The sequence below is a fragment of the Lycorma delicatula genome, chromosome 12 (assembly GCF_047948215.1).
Source record: "Lycorma delicatula isolate Av1 chromosome 12, ASM4794821v1, whole genome shotgun sequence".
In the NCBI taxonomy this organism is placed as follows: Eukaryota; Metazoa; Arthropoda; class Insecta; order Hemiptera; family Fulgoridae; genus Lycorma; species Lycorma delicatula.
Genome location: NC_134466.1, coordinates 6,362,490 through 6,377,710, shown reverse-complemented (window position 1 = coordinate 6,377,710; position 15,221 = coordinate 6,362,490). Strand labels below are relative to the sequence as shown.

The 15,221-nt window shown below is 31.7% G+C and overlaps 1 long non-coding RNA gene across 1 annotated transcript; it reads left to right on the top strand.

Annotated features, from left to right (window-relative positions):
• The first annotated feature begins 1,088 nt into the window (after nucleotides 1-1,088).
• On the top strand, nucleotides 1,089-6,252 carry LOC142333287 (uncharacterized). Its single transcript, XR_012758581.1, has 3 exons — nucleotides 1,089-1,212; nucleotides 2,129-2,278; nucleotides 6,151-6,252. It is a non-coding gene; the product is annotated as an uncharacterized LOC142333287 (long non-coding RNA).
• Nucleotides 6,253-15,221: the final 8,969 nt, after the last annotated feature.

Sequence of the window (15,221 nt, the reverse complement as noted above, 5' to 3'; positions counted from 1 at the left end):
ATGTAGAATTACGCTGGTTTAATGACACTTATTCTGCTATATGACATTTATATGACCACTGGTTCATATATTTGTTTAGTTTGCTTGTAAAATAGCATAATTTTAATACTGAAGAGAATTGTGTGACCATTTTAAATGCTATAGGGATCAATATAAAAGAAAAACCTTAACCGTATAAATACAATAAAAAATGAATTATATAAAGTTTTATTTATTTATAAAACTGTTTCTTTTTGTTGCAGCATGTACATCAGAATTGAATTGTCCAGCTTATCTTGCGTGTGTGGATGGATACTGCGTTGATCTTTGTATCGGTTACGATAGTCTATGTCTATCATATGGGCCAGGGTACATTTGTCAAGTTATAAATCATAAGCCACAGTGTGTTATAAGTATGTATATTTTTTGTTATTATTCACCTAGTTGTAATAGTATATGTATGAGGAAGACTAAACTAATCCAGTTAGAGTTGACATTCAGAAAGGGAGTGAGAGAGAGATAGAGGATTACTATGTAACTGGAATTGATAAGGTGAGAATTTCAAAGAACGATTTTGATTGCAAAGTAATTGTTTATCAGAGGTTCTAGGAAAAACAGAACAATAAGATACGTTTGCAATAAAAAAAATAATGTCTGCTGGTTTAGGGAGCTTTGCACAGCATTTAACACATTCCTGCCGTAAAATTAATTGATCTAAACCACAAGATCCTGTCTAAAGTTGCAGTGAACTGATCAGATCAGCTCTCTGGTTTGTTCACTATTTTCCCCTTGTTATTTAATATATAATTAATTTTTCAAAAAAAGAATTTCATTTTCTTTATTTTTTTTACTGCCATTACAAGCTTTGCAAAAGCACACTCATTTGTGATATGGGTAAAGCAAATTTATGTATAATTTTTTATTAAGTTTGTGTGAAATATATAAATTTTTATAAATAATTAATCCTGCGCCAGGATTGCAAGATGAAGAATAAACTGTTCACAATTAAGTTTTAGTAAATGTAAAAATAGAAATATTAAAAAAGCATTGTAATTAATCCATACATTATTTTTTTTTTTTCAGCTTGTTCTTCAGATAACAGTTGTCCAGTTTTATTTGCATGTATTGATGGTTATTGTGTTGATCCTTGCATCGGTTATGAAAATAAATGTCTGCTTCAAGGGGCAGGGTACATTTGTGAAGTTGTAAATCATGTGCCACAGTGTGTTTTGGGTATGTATGAATTAATTTTTCTTAATTGAAGTATGTGTGGAGTGGTATGTGTCATTTTTTATTGTTTTAGCACATAGCAGTATGTGACAGGGACTAATAGGTGTTAAGCATATTTGTTAGCTTAGGTACTGTTATTTGAACAGTTTAAAGATATTGATTCCTTTTCACATCGCCATAGAAGATAAACTAGTTCACCGCAATTTATTTTAAATGAGAAAAACTAAAATATACTCTGTGGATTTAACTCAAGAACTCCCAGCTAGTGAATCAAATTGTAACTGTTCATACCATTAATAATACCAAACAAGCTCACATGAGCTGAATGTTTCCAAATATGAGCTTATGTTGGAAAACATAGGTAAGTTTTTTCTTTAATTAATTTTTTATAATTTCTATTGCTATGATGGTTATTAAGAAATTACTTTTAACAAGTTAATGTTCCATTTGTTTCAAATAGCTTGCTTAAATATTCATAAGAAAATGATTTTTTCCATATACCTATTTTATAAAGAAGACTGTAAAGTTGAGTCGCATTTTTCTGATTGGACATATATACATATGTTAAGGGAGAAGTAGTTTCATTTGTGTTAGAAAGTCATCAAATAAAAAGATATCAAAAGGAACACACATACTTTTGCAGTGTGGTCAAAAGTGTATCAGAGTTTGTGTCACATAGTACACTTGTGTATTTTATTTGTGTTTGTGATTGTCATATGTTTGAATATCTTATAATGTGATTCTTGTTTTTGCATCTGAAGATTTTAACCAATATTAATAAAAGTAAATGCTTTGCATTAACAACCCTGAGACAAAACTAATGATATGTGTTTACTGTATGTCTATTATAATGAAAACTGCTAGTAAATACAATTCCAGAAATTTTATTGTACTAATAAAATTATTTTATTTTTTCTAGCTTGTACATCAGATAATAACTGTCCGCCTTTAGTGGGATGTATTGATGGATACTGTGTGGATCCTTGTGTTGGTTATGAAAACACATGTCAGCAATATGGTGTTGGATATGTCTGTGTTGTTGTTAATCGCAAACCACAATGTGTTATATGTACGTATAAATGTATTAATTTCTGGATTTATTATTTTTATGTCATGTACACACAGCTTATTTTATCAAATAATAATCACATGGTGTAAGTTGAAAATTTTGAAAAAAATTTATACAATCTGACATATTTTAATTTAACTAGATTGAAAATTTAGCAAAAGAAAACTTTTTTTCAAAAGAAAACAGAAAAACCGATGTACACATTGCATTAATTTACATATGAACTAGAAAAAAAAGATGTTGCAGTTAAGAAAGGAAATATTTTTGTGAAGTTGAAGAGAGGCATTATTAAGGCATTTTAATTGTCAAGATTTATAATGACCCATCAGGATAAATTTACATGTAATAGATGACTCAATTCTTAGATAATCTTTATGATTTTTAAATATAACGCACTCACTCTGGATATTAATTCAATAATCATCATAATAATATTAATGGAAAAAAATGTATATAAATAACATCTGATAATGTCATGTTAAAGAAGGAAATGAAATGTTTATATAGATTTGGATTTGTTGTGTCATGTGTTTCTGACAACAGTTGTTCACCTATACAGCCATCTATTGAAGGAAATTTCATTGATTTCTGTGATGGCATGAAAATACATGTCAACTGTATGGAGTGGGGTATATTTTTCAAGTTGTGATTCATATGGCACAGTGTCTTGCACCTGCTCATATTTTGTATGAATGTTTTTATACTGGTTTTTAAGAAGTAATTGCTTTACTTGATGTAATCAGCTTAGTGGCCTTTCTGTGCCTTGTACAACAGCCTGAAGTTGAGGCAGCACTTTAGCTTTTCATTTTTTAAATTTATTTTCTTCCTATTAGAAAAGTTACTGAATATTTAAGATGCTGGCACCTTTGTTCAAAAAAAGCAATAATTTCTTCTCAGAAGAATGTGAGCGAGTCCATTATATTACAACGTAAACTGTTAATTAATAAAAGAAAAACACTTCCCTTTATAAACTTCACAAACCCTTTCGCAGTGCGCACTTTCTCCTCCGGTGAACAATATAATATTATAAAATTGGTCAAATGTTAAAACCTTAGAGAAGTACTCTCAGTCAACTGACTGTGGATGAGTTACTGACAGCATCTCTCTAAAATTGTAAGATTTGACTAATTTTATAATATATTGTTCACATGAGGAAGCAGTGTGCATGGTGAAAAGGTTTGTAAATTTTATAAAGGGCGAAAAAAGCAGTAAGTTTTTTCTTTAATTAATCGTGTATAATTTCTATTGCTGTGATGGTTATTAAGAAATTACTCTTCAACAAGATAATGTTTCATTTGTTTCAAATAGATATGCATTAGAAAATGATTTTTTCCATATACCTATTTTTTTATGTCTTACAAGGGCGGCAGGCTTACAATAGAGTTTATTGATGCACTTTCACAAAATGGCAGGAAGGGATTCCACCTTTAAATTCAAAATGGCAGCTGCCAACTCGGCTCGATTTCTAAGTAAACTCCATTTAAAGGTTTTTGAATGGTTCAAATAGCTTATTGGTATATACACAGTCACAACAGCAGCAGCAGCCAAATGGCAAATGTTCTACTTTCATACTAGAAAGGTCTGTGGGTTTAGGTCTACATTTTGTTTTATTCTAATGTTTTTTTTTACATATACATTAATGGTGTGATATTTTTATTTTGTTTTGAAGCAACCTATTTGGGACCATGAAAATATATTTTTTTTTTAAGTACAGATCCCAGTCCTACCTCCCTGCAAAATGGAATCAATAAACTTCATTATAAGGTGATCACTTATTCATGTTAGTCTGTTTATTTCACTAGTTCAAGAAAACTGTTGTATTAGTTTTTGTTAAAAAAAAACTACAAAACTTAATTAAACAAGATGGACATGAGTTCTTTAATAACATTTTGACCAAAAAATGATCAGTTGAAATATCTTTTCCAAGAAAAAGAAATTGTGATTGATTCAATTCGTAAAGCAATCAGATTACATTTTCCAAACATAAATGTATTCAGTATAATAATATCAGATTTGTGTTGAAAAAATAGATAGCAGTGTTCAGGTTAAATTCTGCTGATTTTTGTAGCGTTTGACTTGTTAATCCGTAGTAATAAGTAATCTTAATATGTAACTCAACAAAGGAGGCAGCAGAAAAATTGTGTAACTTCACTAAGATTTAATGAAAATACAGGGTTATCATAAAAGAATGGTGCGGTTTCAGTAATTCATAGGAAGATTGTAGGGAAATTTCTAGATGTTATATTGGTATCCCTGAAAGCCTCCGACCCAAAAGTTTGTTTATCAGCTGTTGTAACCACAACGTCAGTTCTTGTATTGTTGTTGCGGTGAGTTTAGTGAGTTACTATGTTCTCGGATAAAGACAAAGCAAAGTGTGTTTTATTGATGGCTGAATTAAAGTCCGTAACTTTAGTTCAACGTGCGTTTCGACGTGAATTCAGAAGAGATCCGCCGAACAAAAATAACATAACACGTTGGTTCAAACGATTTGAAGAAACTGGATTGGTTAAGAAACAGAAATCAACCGGCAGACTAAGTGTACCGGATGAAACGGTTGAACTAATTAGACGATCGGCAATTAGAAGTCCTGGGAAGTCCCCCGTCGAAGCGTCGAATTAGGTATTCCAAAATCAACAGTTCACAAAGTTTTACGTAAAAAACTGAAATTACACGCTTATAAAATCCAGTTACTGCAGGAATTGAAACCCGATGATGGTGTAAAACGTTATGATTTCGCTGTTGAAATGTCGGAGAGAATAAGTGAAAACGAATCATTTTTAGATGATATAATTTTTACAGACAAAGCTACATTCCATGCGAATGGATGCGTTAACAGACACAATTCACGAATATGGGGCTCTGAAAATCCACATGCAATTATCAAGAAACAATGCGATTTGCCTAAAGTTGCTGTTAGGTGTGGTGCGATGAAAAATCGTGTAATAGGGCCTTTCTTCTTCACTGAAAAAACAATTAATGGAGTTGTGTATCTTGACATGTTAAGCGATTATTGCTTTCCTCAGCCAGATGAACTCGAAAACATTCATCTACTTCATTTCCAACAAGATGGTGCTCCCCCGCACTTCAATGCGTCGGTCACGGACGCTTTGAACGAAAAATTTGAAGATCGATGGATAGGCCGGCAAGGACCCTTACTTTGGCCTCCAAGGAGTCCATACATGACACCTACCACCGGGTTGGTCTAGTGGTGAATGTGTCTTCCCAAATCAGCTGATTTGGAAGTCGAGAGTTCCAGCATTCAAGTCCTAGTAAAGCCAGCTATTTTTACACGGATTTGAATACTAGATCGTGGATACCGGTGTTCTTTGGTGGTCGGGTTTCAATTAACCACACATCTCAGGAATGGTCGAACTGAGAATGTACAAGACTACACTTCATTTACACTCATACATATCATCGTCATTCATCCTCTGAAGTATTATCTAAACGGTAGTTACTGGAGGCTAAACAGGAAAAAGAAGACCTGACACCTTGCGATTTTTTCTTATGGGGGTACATCAAAAGCGTTGTTTATACACAAAAAATTTGCGACCTAAACCGCTTAAAAAGCACAGGATTAATGAAGCAATGACAGCCATTAACAAAGAAATGTTAACTAATGTTTGGAGAGAAGTTGAATATCGTTTGGAAATTTGTCGAGCGACTAAGGGCGCACATATTGAAATTTATTAATTATGTAAAAAAATGTTTGAGACGACAAATTTGAGAAATAAAAAACATAAACTGTAACTAATTCTGTTTTAATTTAAACCATGTTCAAAACCGCACTATTCTTTTATGATAACCCTGTATTTTACAAAGTAAATTTAAAAAAGATCTGTCTGAATCATTGATGCTTTGTTTTGTTGCAGCATGTTACTCAGATTATGATTGTTCATCTATACTGGCATGTATAAATGGAAATTGTGTTGATCCCTGCATCAGCTATGAAAATATATGTCAGATGTATGGAGTAGGATATAATTGTCAAGTTGTGAATCATAAGGCTCAATGTCTCCAAACTGTTCATAGTATGTATAAATGTTTTTTGTTATATTTTTAAAAATTAATTGAGAATTTTCCACAAATGATGTGAATTGTTTTAACAAAATTTTAAGAATGAACTTATTTTAATTACACAAAGATTGCTATGTTTCTGTACTTCAGTTGTTTACTGATGTGCTATCCCTTTGAAAAGATTTTTGTTATTCACACCAGAATAAAAAAAAGTATATTTTATTACATCTAATTATGTTTCACTCATTATTTAAATTGTTTAATTCTATTGCTTGGTTTTTTGTCATTCACAATATTATCAATTTTTTTTTTTAAATTCCTATGAATAAAATAGTTGGAGGAAACCTTGTCAAAAATAAAACTTTATCCAAACATAGTCAGATTTTTCTTCATGAGTAGCTATAATTTTACAACATTGAGAATTGTTAAGCGGTTAATTATTTCAAATAATTATTGGATGATAATAAAGTGCATTAATGTATAATATCTTATTTTGTTTCAGCTTGTATATTAGATAGTAGCTGTCCACTGTTTTTGGCATGCATTCATGGAAACTGTGTGGATCCATGTTTTGATTATGAAAACATTTGTCTGCAGTATGGTGGAAATTATATATGCCAAGTTGTAAATCACAAGCCACAGTGTGTTATAAGTATGTATTATTAGTTTTCCTATTAGTTTTACTAGTCTATATCTGTACTATTTTATGAAGAGGAAGAGGGTTTTTTGTTTGTTTAGGATAAACAAAAAACTATCCGATTGAACGCAAATTTTTACCCATCTTTCTTGGGATAACTGAGAAGGTTTTTAGATATATTTCATCTCGAAAAAATGTATTGTATGTGTAGTAGTGGAGATTTTCCAGTTGAAGCAACTTTAATGAATTGAATTAATGAACTGTGAGCTGGGTTTGAACTAAATGGTTCAAATCAATCAAATGAATAATATTACAAAAATAATAAAATTAAATTTAAGTTAAATAAAATAATATTAAATAAATTAAAAAAATTTCTGTTTAAAAATAATGGACTTCCTGAGGGGACTGCATGTGAGGCTAGAGTGGTAAGGTATTGGTTTGCTTGGCATTTCTCCTGCCACCACCCCATTCGGTCACCCTAAAGCATAAGACCAAATATCTGTGCCACAAACGGCTACTGAGCCTCGAATCACTTTAGCGACCAGTGTCTTAACTAGCTCGTAGAGCTTACTTAACTGTGTGAACGAACTAAGCGTGATGCCACACACCATTTGCTTCATATCCCACCGATCACTTTCATATATTTCTAAAATGGTAGGCCCACCCTGTCAACGACTGAAACATATATGACTCTCAATAAATTTAATTTACATCATCAAGACAGCAATTTTCTGCCACGCCTAGGTTGCTGAATGCCAGTAAGTACTTATCCACCAATATTAAAGCACTTAGAGCCTTAATTGGCTGGTGGTCAGCCATCATTTTCAGGTAGCTTCCCACAGCAGTGAGGTAGGAGTTTTTCCCTTAAATAAACTACTGATGTCAGTTGAACAAAGCAATGACATCAAGGAACACCCACACAGTCCGACAACGCGGCTCTTGACACATTGACTTGCTGCTTATGAGTGACCAATTTTCCCCTTGACCTCTAAATTCCAGGATGGCCTGAGTTCTGGCCTCCCCCAAGAGCTGGCAGTCAAACATCATGTATTCATTTCACTGGACCTCCCTGTAGACGCACAGCTCATCATCAGCTGCCAAGCAGAACCGAAACAAATATTGGTTCAAGTTTGCGTGGTTGTAGAGCACCTGGGCACTCGGTGCCCTTAAAAACAAAGGAGAAGCATACCATCTCCCCCCTGTATAAAAGTCCTGTATAAATCTATACAAGGACGTTCTCTTAGTTGTGGTGTGCCATTCTTGCTGCCATGCATCCATCATGAGGCTGCAAAGCCTCCTCCGAAGGTGGTAGATCGGCAATTGTTCAAAATTTAGAACCGGTGCATTGTGATCGCCGTTCCATTCCAGTACAGGCCCGGCTCAAAATCGCATCCCAAATACCTTGGCCTCCCTGCCTCTTCACAACTTCCACATGGCCGCCCAGACTTTCGCCACTAAATCGATTGAGAAAGCCTTTCCCAATATGTTGGTAGCCTCATAGGAGGTTGTTTTAAAACACCAATACATATAATTAAGGCTCTGCGCTGGGCACTCCTTAAATTCTGAATAAGTGCTCCATTTCTGTCCAACCTATGCGCCCAAACGGATGCAGCATAAGAGGCCATACTTTCGAAGACATCTTGATACCTACGTACAAATGATGGTCCGACAGCCTGTAATCCTTCTGAGCAATCCTCCTAAGCTTTTGCATCACAGAGACGGTATCCGTCGCTACTTGCCTAATGTGGTTGCTAAACAGCAACTTCTCATAAAAAAAACACCTAGGTACTTAGGAACTTTAGCTTGGCTGATTACACGGCTATTATACTTAATGTGGGGGTTGCTACTGAACAATAATTTGAAAAGCATATACTTCGTCTTGGACACAGAAATCTTTAAATTTTGCATGTCCATCCAGCCCTCCATGGACAAAGCCGCCTGTGCCCAGTCTTCTAGCTGTGGTCGTGAATTACCACAAACTAACAGGGGACAGTCATCAGTGAAAGCCTGGGCTGTGACCCCTTCTGGGAATATCAGTCCTAAAATTCCGTCAAATACCAGGTTCCACACCGGGGACTAGTGGTGCTGTGAGTAACTTGTAGTGAGGTATGCAAGCACCTCATGGGAGGCTACACCAAACATCACCATCAACTGGTAATGAAATGGGCTGCTCCTGGGGTGCTGTTATAATTCAAACGGAGCATTTTTTAGAAGGTTGAAGCCTAACTTTTGCATGGATTAGATACTCTCTTGACCTAATAAATCACGGTTATTCAGAAATGTATATATATATATATATATATATATATGTAAAGTTTGTCTATTTTAGTTTGTTATTGCATCATGTGAGAACTAACCGACCAATTACTCTAAAATTTGCAGGATACATTTATGTTACCCCCAGGAAGGTTTTAAGCCATCGACCAAGGCCCTAGCTCCCTTGAAGATTAAGACATTATAAATACTCATTATTTCTTCACCCCCAAGGAGGGTGAAGTTGTGAATTAAAGATATTCATTAATGAAAAAATAGATTAATCCTTTTACTTTATTATTATATTTCTGCCTTCATGGCAAAGAAATTGTAATACATTTTTTGTTGTCATAGGTGTGTGGACTTTATTTACCATATTTATTATTATTCTGTTCTGTCTTTTATAATTTAGTTTCTTTTTTAGGTTTCTATAAAGCCTGACTACTATAATTATTATTTATCAGTAATATTCTCACAACCATAAGGATAATGTACAGTGCGGTGGTTCAGGAAGTAGAGCCCTCTGGGTAGATGGAAATCGTGGTTGAAGCAAGCTCTGCGGGTGTCCAGGGTGCTGGTCCTCCTGGAAAATTGGGAATGGTGAGCGAAGCGAGCTCTGTGGTCAACGGGCCCCAGGAGGCTCTGAGTTGGTTGTGGGATTCACCTGGGTTGACTTGAGCCCCAAGCATCCAGGTTCTTGCTAGACAGACCGACTAATATTATTATTAAAAAGGAATTGAAGAAATTACAGTTGTTTAGTCAATGATAGACAATATTCTTTTATAAGAAATGCTGTAGTGAAATTTCTAGCATAGCAACTTGTCAGATCATATTAGTTTTCACACCTCAGTAAGAGTTTAGACAGTGTGCTGTATATGACACTAAATTTTGAACATTTTTGTAGCTGCTTTAGCATCCAATTTTACAGAAAAAAAGAAATAGGCGTATTATGAAATAAGATAAATGTTAGTATTCAATAATTAATTTTAAAAAATAGATAAGAAGTTTAACAAAGACTTATATACATCCTACTTTACATCCTACTTTACAATTTTCTTGTCTGAAATTTCAGTTTTTGTATGTGAAACTTAAAAAAATGGAATTTACAAAATCATAATATTTTATTATTATTGTTTACTGTTATGAATCAATTTTATCAAATAAATAATATACATGCAAAGTAGAAATAACAACGATGGACCACTGAATGTGAAAATAGGAGGAGAAAAGATTATGGAGGTAGAAGAATTTTGTTATTTGGGAAGTGGAATTACTAAAGATGGACGAAGCAGGAGCGATATAAAATGCTGAATAGCACAGGCGAAACGAGCCTTCAGTCAGAAATATAATTTGCTTACATCAAAAATTAATTTAAATGTCAGGAAAAGATTTTTGAAAGTATATGTTTGGAGTGTCGCTTTATATAGAAGAGAAACTTGGACAATTGGAGTATCTGAGAAGAAAAGATTAGAAGCTTTTGAAATGCGATGCTATAGGAGAATGTTAAAAATCAGATTGGTGGATAAAGTGTACAAATGAAGAGGTGTTGCGGCAAATAGATGAAGAAAGAAGCACTTGGAAAAATATAGTTAAAAGAAGAGAGAGACTTATAGGCCACATATTAAGTGATCCTGGAATAGTCACTTTAATATTGGAAGGGCAGGTAGAAGGAAACAATTATGTAGGCAGGCCATGTTTGGAATATGTAAAACAAATTGTTAGGGATGTAGGATGTAGGGGGTATACCGAAATGAAACGACTAGCACTAGATAGGGAATCTTGGAGAGCTGCATCAAACCAGTCAAATGACTGAAGACAAAAAAAAACATGCAAATATTACACAATGCAACATTTAAAAATTTTTGGAACGATGTTTTACAACTGTAAGGTGGTCTTAAAAGTATTTTTAATACTGATTTCAAATCTGATTTAAGATTTTCTGTATCACATAAGGTTTTTATCCAAATCCCTTTTGAAGTTTTTAAACAGAGAAAATTATTATTTTAGTTCAATTTAAGACACAGTACAAACTTTTCATTACAAACATCAATTAACACTGGTTTAACTAAATTTTCTCTGATTGTGAATAATTTTTTGTTTTGGCTATATGTAGTGCAACTAAATATGAATATTTCAATTGTGATTTATTTTGAATAAAAATTTCTTTAAATCTTTTTCTTTTGGAGATTAAATTCTTGTTTTTGTTGTTCAAAATATTCCATTGGTTTCTGTTCTAGTTCGGGATGACTTGGTTTTAAATGTTGCAACATTTTGTACGGTTTCATGGTACCATTATTCTTAACTTCCCTAGATATTATGCACATTGGACATACATTGTTTTCTGTAGAATCCAGCCAAAGTATAAAACCATATTTTAAATACTCATTATTGTAGTGTCTTATGTAAGCAGATTTATTTTTCTTGTTTGATGGACATTCATTTTCTGTTTTACTCGATTTTTCTATATTTACATTTCTCGGAGTAGAACTTTCAGTGTGAAAAAAATTATGTAAAGTTCCTTTTTTTACTCATTTTAAGAGGATAAAAATTTGTGTTTTTGTAATTATTAAAAGTAAATCACTTCATTATAATGCTAGTAGTCGACTGCGTAAAGTAAAGAATATAATTGTAAATGTAGTGTTTTCAATAAATTGAACATGCACACAAATAAGCCATAAACCAAAAGTACTGCCAAAGCCACACTTCAGTGCGGCATAGTTCTGACATCTTCCGCTATTACACTTCATGCATCGCAGGATAGTTTTTTGTTGCCGATTGTACAAAGAATACAATGTATTCGGTAAATTAAACATGCACCAGTATTCGCAATTTTATATGTACAAAACATTATTAAATAATTATATAAATTTTATATTACCATTGTATAAATTTTTAATGTTCGTAAAGTTTAATTTTTTTTTGTTCAGGTACCAGTAACATTATCTTGTGAACTGGTGTCGGTCCTACAGACCAGTGGTTGAGAAACACTGGATTAGATTAAATGTTTGCCTCTTTTGCAGATTTCATTAAAAGAATTATAGTTTGTATATAACAGTCTAATAACAAATGTAAAAATTAGAAACGGTATTTAACTTTCTGATCAAAATCGATTAACCAAATTTTCAGAACAGATTTTTTTATTATATACTTTCCACATGGGTTGCTAAATAAATATTTACTGTGATCTTCTTTTTTATTTTGGTCTCCAGTCATAAAGAGAATATTTCTTGAACAATTAACTGATTGAAATGAAATTCAGATGGATATTACTGCCTTTGGAAAAATTTGATAGAAAGTAACACAATTGACTTTTTAATTATACAGCATGTATAATTAGCATTACAACTTATTCGTAGTATTATTATTAGATTTGAAAAAAAAGAATTTAAGGAATTTAAAATACTTTTTTTATTATTGATTAATGAATTATAAAATGCGCTTATAAAACATATTCAGGTAGAAAGGCAATTCCTCATTGTTATTCTGTTATTAAATTTGTATAATTTTGAAAGAAAAATTTCCAATCTTAGGTAATAAATAATAAAAACCTAAGCAAGCTGCTAAATTAAATTCATTAAAGAAAAATATCCCCTTAAAGAAAAAAATTCATTAATGTACTCTCAAAAAGAGGAGAGTACTTAAAAAAATGTAGTTGCAAGGAAGTGCAGATGTATTAAAAGCGCAGGAGTATGTTTAGAAATACTGCATCTATGAAGTAGATGAATTAAGATTATTAAATCATTTTATCTTTTAGATTTTTTTCTTTTATGTAGTAATTGTTTTTTGAATATAAATGTAAATTGCTTAAGATTTTACCAGTACATTTGTTATATAATTTTTTTTTGTTATTTTTTGTTTTGAAAATTCTTATAAAAAAGAAACCATTAAAGAAAACAACTGACTTTTAAGTAACTACCTTGTTAGCATGTTTTGTGGCTCCATCAAAGATCCCAGTTTGATTCCCAACTATGGTCTGATAAAATTTATAACGAGTCGACCCCAACTTAATCAGTAATGAATTTTGTTCCCTTCCCAAACAGAATTTAAGACATTTCAGTGTTAGGACAGAAAATTTTCAAAAAACGATTATTAATAAAATTAAATTCTGAAATACTGTTAAGATATTCGTCTTCATATGTAATAATATTAGTCTATTTTTATGCAGCGATGAAATTTCTGCAATTTTACTGATAAAGTCAACTACCCTTCACTCTAATCCTTGTTTATTACTTAAACTTTATAAAATTCATTTTTAATAAACTAATTTTTTTACTTTCATCTGGAAGGTCCTGGGTTCAAACACCAGTGACATGTAATTTTTTATGGTTAAAGATTTTTGTTGAATATTTTCACTTACAACTAAGTTTATGTGATGAACTAATCATTGACAAAAAATAGAGTAATGGAATAAAGTAAAAGAAAATAATTATAAAATACCACTTAAGAGATGACATTCAGATGGTAGAAAATTTTTATAGGGTATACAGAAATTTAATGTTTATGTCTTTGTAGCGTATATAATATGAGTGACATGTAATTTTCAAACATAGCTGCTTGCATTTATTCATTCCAATTATATGATCATATTCAAGACTGCTTTACTAGCCAATGTTGAATGAGTGTCGGCAGCATTAAAACTTAGAAGAAAGTAGCTGACTATTAATTAGCATTATTGAAAAAAAAAAAAACTGTCGTAAATACTTCACCAAAAAAATCTAACTGAAAATGAATTATATAAAATTATTTTTACTTACAAATAACCTCATTTTGTTGCAGCATGTACTTCAGAATTCAATTGTCCGCCTTCATTAACGTGTATCAATGGATATTGCGATGATCCTTGTATTACTTACAAAAGTGTATGTGTATCGTATGGGGCAGAATATATTTGCCAGGTCATAAACCATCAGCCACAGTGTGTTGCATGTATGTATGTTTTTTTGTTATTATTCACCTGATTTGTTACATTATATAGACATAAAGAAGATTGTAAACTAATCCAATTAGAGTAGAGATTGAAAAAGGGAAAGGGATTATATTTTATTGTAATATTTGACAGGATGGAAGAAAATAAGAAGTCTGTTATAACACTAGTAACTTATTGATAAAACAACTGCTCATTGCATGAGTTACTTACCTCAAATTGTTGGCACTGGTTTCACACTTGTGTACGACATAATTAAAAAAATTTACAAATTATGTTAACAATATTAGGGGGCTTGTTTCAGTAATTCCCTTGTTTTAAAATTGATACTTGCTGAAAATCTTCCGTAATTTACTTATGATACAATCAGAAATATCATATGCTTCGGATGTAGAATACATAACTTTCTTTCTTCTACGTCTTAATTTTTAAAAATAATTATGGTTATCAGATTTATTTTCCAAGGTGCATGCTAGCTTAAAAATATTAAAAATTATGTAAAAGATCAAAAAGAGGACCAAAATTTATTACCTTAAAATCAGATAAAACCAAGATGCTTTTCATTATGTATACTGAAAAATATAATAATCTGATGAAACAATATATATTAGAAAATAATTTCAAAAAAATAAATGACTCCACTAATAAATTTCTAAAAATAACTAAAAGTTTAATAAAAAAATTTCTAATTATAAAAATTTTTAACTATAAAAATAATTTAAAATATCTTTCTAGATTATACCCGTTTCAACCAAGTACACCAAAATTAACAGGACTCCCAAAACTTCATAAACGTGGTATACCTATGTGACCTTTGTTAGATTTCACAACTGTTCCATCGTATATTATATCAGAAACAATAAATAAAATACTTAGGATAAAAATGACTTTGGATTATAAATACAATATAAAAAACAGATTGAATTTGTAAATAAGTTAAAAGATTTAACAACTGGAGAAAAAACTAGGATGGTAAATTATGATATTAGGAATATGTATCCTAGGATAGCCATAGATAAAACAGTTCAAATAATAAAAAACATATTAATATACAATAATGAAGACCCGTTGTGTATTGATAATATTGTTACTATTCTTAGAAATATTTGCCA